Source organism: Aquila chrysaetos, chromosome 5, assembly GCF_900496995.4.
Source record: "Aquila chrysaetos chrysaetos chromosome 5, bAquChr1.4, whole genome shotgun sequence".
Classification (NCBI taxonomy): domain Eukaryota; kingdom Metazoa; phylum Chordata; class Aves; order Accipitriformes; family Accipitridae; genus Aquila; species Aquila chrysaetos.
In genome coordinates this window covers 64,373,959-64,382,438 of record NC_044008.1, presented here as the reverse complement: position 1 = coordinate 64,382,438, position 8,480 = coordinate 64,373,959, and positions in this window count along the sequence as shown.

Sequence of the window (8,480 nt, the reverse complement as noted above, 5' to 3'; positions counted from 1 at the left end):
CACTTCCAGCTGTCACCCGCTGTTTGCATCCAGTCGTTGCTACCAGTGGAGCACCCCATGAAGCCTTCGGACTTGCAATTAATCCCTGGTGACAGTTTGCTCCCTGGATGTATGAGCATTAACCCCTCTGGTGCTGGTGGCACCATGCTGGCTTGGTGGGTGGGTGAGCGCAGAAGGGTTAAGTTGGCAGAGAAGCGGTTAACCAGATTGGAATCTCGTTTAATTGCAGGTTGCCTGTGATCCTTGATGCCTGCTCTTACAAAGTGATGGAAAATGACAAATATTTATCCTGCTCTGGCAGCGGCCCTTTATCTTCCCACACTGTCATCAGGCTTTTCCAGCCCGGCTTTCAGGAAAGAAGAGTGTAAGCAGATACTATATAAGGGTAAAAGCTGGTTTGGGCAGCTGTCAGCTTTTGCATTCACAGCATTCCTGGGAGGAGAGGCTGGGGGAGGAGGTGTGAGACACTGAGGTAGCCCATGGGCACCCAGGTGCTGCCGAACAGGCTTCCTGGGGTCCCCACTGCCCAGGGTCCCCACTGCCTGGGAGGAGGAGGTGCCCGGCCCAGGGAGCACGGCAGAGCAGGCACCTTTGATGGGGCACAAAAAAAGGGGGAGTACATGCTCCCATGCTTAGGGAGATATCTGTGAACCCTGTGTTAGGTGTGGGATAACCTGCAGTTATCCTTGAGCTAGGGAAAGCTTTTCTCGCTGTTGCGCAGAGATGTGGAGTGGTGAACTGTGCTGCTGCGTTGCCCTCACACCCCCACACTCCCTGTACCAGGCATGCTGGGGCCACATGGGCAGGCAGAGAAAAATGTCTTCAGGAAGACACAGGCAGGGGAAGGCAAGGCAGGCAAGCGGCTGCAGCAGCCACACAAGCATGTGCTGCTTCAGATAGGGTGACATTGTGACCATGGTGGTGGCCTGGTCCTGGGCTCTAACGGAGGGCCAAGCCCTCACCAAATAAACCAGGATTTCTCCCAGAGGAGTTGCAGTGCTGCGAAGAGATGCAGTTGCAGTCTGTTCCCACAGCTGCAGCGTGCCCTGGAGGTCCATGGGGCTTCTTTACGCCCCATCTCACAGAGCTCCATGATTACCAGTGCGTCCCAGTCCCTGTGGTGCTGCGCCCGGGAGCCCTGATTTCGAGGCAGGGGGCCAAGAGGGAACTCAGACTGATGCCATTCCCCAGCTCTCCTAAAAATCAACCTGGTTTCTCCCCAGCTGCCCAAAACTCAGGTGGTTGAGGGGCCATGCTCTGACCCCTCTGCAAAGCAGCCACCCTCCACCCTCCTCCTGGCACTGCTTGCTGGGGATACGGATGGGTGCAGGGTGAGCTGCTGTGCTGCTGAACAAGGTGCTCGCAGGGCAGCCGGTCAGGCTTGGCTATACCAATCCCACGCATGCAGCCCAGGCAAGGGGTCCCCATGTGGACCTAGCTTGGGGGGCTGCTGGAAACCCCCTCTTTTGCAGCACTTTTAGCTGCCTCCTTTGGAAAACCTGGGCTGGGAACACAAAACTGTGAAAACATCTGCTGAACAGGACCTGCCCAGCCACACCCAGTTTTTGGCTACACCAGGCTTTCCTGAAAAGGGTTGTTTCCCCCCTCAAAAAAAAAAGAAATACACAGGAGGATTTGAAATCTCTCCCTCCACCAGATGCCTTCAAGTAAGCGCATTTTTAAATATTAGAAAGAAATAAATTGCATTCTGCCTCCTAGGGTTCGAGGGGTCCTTCGGCTATGAGCGAGCTCATCAGCCTTTTGCTGTTTATGGATTACCTTGCTACCGTGGGTTGCAATATTACTCTGAATGGGTTTGTCTCCCAGACATCCTGCAATATCTTAACTCCTGTCAAGCGCTGCCTTTCTTCCCTCCACAGCGCTTGGGGTTTGGACAGCCGCCAGCGTCCTCTTTAAACGTTACCAGAAGGGCTGGCAGGAATTCAGCCCTAACTCATTACAGGTCCCGCATACGTTTGGCTGGGGGTGAGGGCTGGCCTCTTTTGGGACCCTGACAGAAAAGTTAAATTGAAATGGGAGGAGGGAGGGGAAAGAGCCCTATGGAAAAATAAAATTCCTGACAAGGATGTGTATATTAAAACCCCCCTTGGCTGCATTTCCTGTTGCAAATCGATAGCCCCATCCCCTGCTGCATGGGATGGGCATGCAACGGCTCTGGTAGTTGCATGGTTGTGCTGATGACATGGTTATCCCATGCATGCTCATGCTGGGGATGGTGAGGGCTTTACACACCCTGAAATAGTGGCTTTTCTCCCCCCCCAGGGTAGCTCCATCCCCCCAGCTAATGCACCAGAGCTAAGAGTGTCCCCTGGGTGCAGTGGTCCTGGTATTTGTTGCTGGTGACTCCTCATTTCCGCTGGTGCAGGGCTGAAGTTAGGGGATTTCCTTCAACTTGAAGCTCTGCTCATCTCTCCTGTGCTGTTTCATCTCCTTTGGTGTTCTTTGTACCATACAAAACCATCATTGCTCAGCACTATTTAAACACAGTCCCTGTATGAGCACTCCCCCTCTATGCTTATTTCCACATGATTTTACATTGAAAAATCCCTCGAATCTCTGCCCTGGAGGGACAGCAGCACCTGCAGAGGTTGTTCAAGTAGAAAACAATACAAAAAAAGGGGTATCTTGTTTTTCCCAGAATCAGGTGTAGCTTCCACCCAGTGTGGAGATCTGTTGGTGATTGAGTAACAACACACATATAAAATGACAACTAAAAAATAATAAATAAACAAACTAATGACAAAAATTTGAGCTACTAAAAGAGACATTCGTTTCAGCCTCTTTAAAACCCAGGATGTAAATACACGCGGAGCAAGGAAGTCTCCGATAAATATTCAGCACCAAGATCCTTCAGCAGAGGTGGGGGAGGTTGCAGCAGCTTCATCTCCAGATTGCCTTAAATTCATTTGCTAGATAGGTTCATTAAACTGATGCAATTGGGCTATGTGGACTCTCTTCAATCAGGCTGCGGATGGTTAAATGAAGGTGGTTGCAACCGCTTCTATGCTGATATGCGAATACCTGCATGAGTAGCTGCACCTGGTTAACTGAACCCAGCAGGGTTCATCCTTTAGCAAGAGCACACCTTCCTACGGTGCCTTCCAGCAAAGTCAGACGACCAAGGTTAACATCCAGGATAATTAATAGCCTGTTTGTTTGTTTTAGAAACAACCTTTTCAGATGCTTAGACCAATCTCATCCATCTTAAACAGATGAGAAAAGGCACAAGTCCAATTAAAAACAAAATCATTGAATCATTTGCAAATCACCTTTATCTTCATCCTAAAGTTCTACCAAGCATCGTCACTCTGGTGCTCGGCCCTCCTCTGTGTCTGTGAGCTGGGAGCAATTATCGAGGAGTGTGTGTTGGTCCTTGGTTTCTCCATGCCCCTGACATGGGCCCCACTCACGTCAAGGTGGGAAATGGGAATGCTGCCTGTGTGGGAGCAGGGCAATGATAATGGGAATGGGGCAATGATCACAGGAATCGGGGGATGATCACAGGAACAGGGAGATGACCATGAAAATGGGGCAATGATCACAGAAATGGGGAGATGATCACAGCAATGATCATGGGAATGGAGCAACAATCATGGGAATGGGGAGATGATCACAGGAACAGGGAGATCACCATGGAAATGAGGCGATGATCAGAGGAACAGGGAGATGACCATGGGAACAGGGTTATGCTCATGACAGTGGAGAGATGAAGTACCTGTTGGAAGTACCCTGCTTACTATGATGCTCTGCCCTTTCAGCCCCTGATGTCATGCTGTAGGAATGGTATTTTTGCACTTCTGGGAGCCATTTCTGTGGTACCCAAGAGCTTCAAGCTCTGTGCTGTCGTTGTCTCCCACCTTTCCCCTGCAGTAGCCACATTTTCCACCCACAGAGCTCAAAACAGAACCATTCACAGGGTGTGAACAAGCATTCACAAGGTATTTTAAAAGTCATCCCATGGCTGAGCTGTCCCTGCTGGGATTGGCGAGTGCCTTCAGCGCTCTACTCCAGCTTTCTGCTGATGCTGAGATTGTCCCTGGTGTGTAGGTGAGACTGAAGCTTTCCCCATCCAGCCCAGGCACACTGATTCAGGTCCCCATCTGCCAGCTTCCAGTCACTACATTGTCACTCTGCCCCATCATCCCTTGGGGGCTGTGACTTGGGGACAAGCTACACCAGCACTTTACAGTGCCTGGAGGGGACTAGATGCTGCTGGCAGGATCCCAGTGCTCAGGCCAGCACCAGTGCCACAAAGGAATGAGCACCCTGACCTTAACAGGGATATGCAAGCTCATTTTCCCTTTGGCATCAAGCAAAGCGCTGGTGTCCATCTGACGATGGAGCTAGGCTCCGCGGCGCTAATGTGCCATGTGGGATGTGCCAGGGGTTAACTGCTCCTCACCCTGCTCATCCTCACCCGCCCGAGGGAGTTTGTTCGCTGGGACCAAGCAGGGATCGATCCCCTGTCCCCCCTCCCCAGCCCAGGGAAGGGGTTGGCACATGAGTTACAAACTCAATGACCAGCTGATAGCTGAGTATTGGCTTGCTAATTAAACCAGCAGGGTTCAGTCAATCATTAAATTGGATTGAATTAAATTGAATTAGATGGTGGCTGTGGGCTAATATCCCAGGGCGAGCCAGGCTGCCAGGGCTGTGATGGGAATTCCCTGCACAGCGTACCCCAACAGAGCCAGCATGCTGCGATATGGGTGTGATAGGAGGATCACTGACTGCTTCCCCTTGCAGGAACATCCCCCAGGAATAATTTAATTTATCTCCCAGCCCATATACACTGGACTCAGATGCTGGGTTTCTAGGGGAGATGGTTTCTCCAGCTGGCCCTTAACCAGTGTCAGGAAGCTGGTGTCCATGAGGCCTGACCCTCCTGCTTTCAAGTCAAAGACAAATAGCCATGGAGGAGGCTTGTAAAGACCAATTAGCTCCTTTGAATGTAATATGATAAAACAAACTGCGTATGATAATTGATAACGAGAGGATACCACCCTCCTCCTTTTTAGGCCTATTATCATGCCCCTTGCACAGAGGCAAACTGGACCAGGACGGAGATCCTTCATACCTGTGAGACCAAGAAGTGAAGTATTAGCACGAATGGAAAAGGCGAGCTGCAGCAGAAGACACATCCTACAGCCACTGGGTCTGTCACAGTCTCTGCTGGACATGGGAGGGTAAGAGCAGCTGGGACATGCTCCTCTGCCCCAGCCTTTGAGCTGTTCTGAGCTGGGGAGTGACAAGGATGTGCCCGAAGCAGGCAGCAGGTCCAGCCTGGACCATATCTCCTCTTCCACAGCAGAAGCTGTATTTTGCACCCTGGGGGAAGCACTTGCACATCTGTGGCAAAAACCTCAAGGCCAACCTTACAGGACAGTAAAGCTGCTGATAAGCCCCAGAGCAGTGGCTGAAAAGTAGCTGTGCTGCTGGAGCTGCTGAGCGGGATGAGCAGCTCCCTGATCTGCCGGGATCAGACATGCTCCCCAGTGTTTGGGTCTGCTGGTGGACAACGGGACGGGCTCCTGCTGGCCCGAGTTATTTATTCAGAGACCTGAGAGGGGCTGTGGTGCCAGGCTGCTCATGAGCAGGCGGCAGCTATAAAAAGCCCTGCAATTGCCTTCCAAGCTGGTGATTCAATAACAAAACGCAAAAGTAATATTAAAGCTGCCTGCTGTGCCAACTGCTGGCTGTCTGCAGCAATAAAAATGCTGTAAATCAGCTCCAATTAAAGACTGCACAGAGTCTAACAGGAGGCTCCAACTGAAGCTGGGAAAATCCCTGGTACGCTGAAATCACTGGAGCAAACCCTGCACGCTGTTGCTTGCCACTTGCGGGGGACTGGAGATGGTTGGAGGGTGCAGTGCTGCAGCCTGGCCCTGCAAATGCACACTTTTGAAGCATGAGAGAGTTTTACAGGGTTAGGAGATCTGGCAGTACCTGTGCCCCGTGTCCAAACAAGAGGCAGGGCTCAGGAATGCTTTTCTGTGGTTTTCTAAGCAGACACAAGCTCTTGGGGTCAGGTCTGAAGAAACTGAAGTTGCTGCTAGCCTTGGAGACTGCTGGCAGTCTGGTGGGACCTGTTGGTGCGCTTGGGCATGTCCATGGCTTCCTCAGGTGGACCCTGAGGAGCTCACACCTTCTCGCAAGGCAGGGACACATCCCAAATGCATAATTTGTCTTTAAAAATGGGCCCTAGGCTCCCAAGGCACCCCAGCAGCCATCATATCTCCACTCTTGGTGGAAGGTTTCTCCCCTGTGGTCTGTCAGATACCATCCTCAGCTCAGTTTTTGGCCATTTTCTCCTCGGAGTGGGCCCTGAAGGGTTTTTCTCCTCCATGGAGCTTCAGGGTGTTCAGAGAGCCCCTAAGGGCAGGTGGGAGGCAGGCGTCCGGAGCTGACGTGCACAAGGACAGGCTTGGTTTCCACTGTGGGTCCCATCCTGTTCTAGCAGTATGGCCCGTGGACTGGGGGACACCTGGGCAGCCCTGGGCCAAGTGTCCCCTCAATTCTCAGCATCCCACCCACCCTGGCATGGCCCTAGCATGGCCCCCTGCAGAAAACAGCCAGCTCTGCTGCACTTTTGCTCCTCGTCCAATGGGTACAGCCAAGGCTTCCACTGAGGGTGCTGGATATGCCCTGACGGAAACTTTTCAGCACTGTTTCTTCTTTGCTGATCCTTTAATTGGGTAAAAAATGGACAGTTTTAGTTAAATCTCTGCCAGAAAGGAGCGATTGGTCTCGGATGGAGGTTCTGGCCCAAGAGGAAGGATTTGGTCCCTTCAGCCTGGCCAAAGGCCACTGTGGGGCAGTGATAAATGAGCCCTGGGCAGCTGCCCCCTGCCCGCTCCCCAGCCACGACGAGAGCTCAGCTCTCCCACTCTGGGGCTTTGGCGCCGGGACCTCTTTCAGGGGCAGGCCCTCAATTTCTGCCCAGACCCTCCAGCACCCAGCCAGCCCAAACCCTGGACCATGCAGGGGACTCATGTTCCTTGGCATCACTTTTGTATTTGTATACAATGAATCTCACAAATCCCTGCTGGGTTTGCCCAACTATAAATGGGGCATTTAGTTCAAATTAGAAAACATTCTGTGAGCCTCGGCAGCGTGGGCAGAGGGACAGGGGAAGGAAAGGGAGGGGATAAATAGGGTTTCCAGCCAGGGTAGCAAAGGTGGGTGCTGTACCAGTACTGATGCACGAGCCCTGCTTATGGGAAATGGAGATGGGGCATGAGGGAGGCGCCTACAAATAAATCCCACATCCAAAGTGCGAGGAGGGGAATTTTTCCCATCAGGAGAGGTATGTGTGACACGCTCATCCTGCTGGCATCCAAGCACCTAATCTTGCAGTTGTGCTGAGTAAAGGCCAGTTCTGGACGAGACAGAGCTCCCCGGGGAAATGTGCCCTTTGCAAGTGGCTCCATGGGAAACCTCCACCATTTTCTTTATTTTTTTTAAGTCTGCAAATCCTAGCTAGGTTGAACTAGATGATCTTCTGAGGTCCATTCCAGCTTGAATTACCCTCTGATCCTACGATGCCTAAGAAATTTTTCTTATGGCCTTTCTACTATATAATGGCTAAATCCTTTTCCCTTAAAAACACTACTGCAAGTGAGAAGTGCTTCTGCAATGCAAACTGGTGTAACTGGGATGATAATCTGGCCCAGTGAATTGCAAGCTCCCAGCTAGCCAGAAGTAAAAGGGCAGCTCCCCAAACCTGCCGCACGTGGTTTTCCCAGGGACAATTTCCGATCTCAGGGTGTGGTGAGCGAGGCGGGGGAGGACAGATCTCGCAGACAAGTTCCTGCTTCGAGGGGAAAAGGGAGGTTCATATTTCTGGCTGTTTTTAAGCAGAGACTTGTGAATGAGCCCTCCTTTTCCTTGAGGGAAGAGAAATGCATGCCAAACCCTTGCATGGCGGGTGGAAGGCATGCTTGCAAAAATCCTGCTGTACCTTCCCAGCCTCTGCTCTTTCCCAGCATGATGGATGGATGAAGGGGGAAGGCAGAGAGACAGCAAGGAGCGGGTGAGCACCAGTCCCCCATGTGTGTCCCGGTCTCATTCCTAGCATGATTGCAGCAGGATGATCCGAGATGGATCTCATCCCTGGTGCTCTGCTTCAGCCCTTCGTGTTTGAAGAGGCTTGAGGTGTCCTATGGACCGTCTTGGCTTCCAGCACAACCTGTTAGAAAACGGCCACACTTTTGTCGGAGGCTTGCACGGAGGGAATGCAAATCTTTCACTCTGCGCTTGGATCTTGACTCATTTGCTGCAGAGGTGGCTATTTTTGCTGATCTGACATCAGGTTCACAGCAGCCTGTCCAACCAACTATTGTGCAATCCCCTTTTGTGAGTAAGAAGCAGACTTTCCATTCCTGATTTAGCTAACTTTTTAAACTCTCCAGGACTAAAATATATGATGGGTGAGACAATGAAGCTCATATTTGGTGCTG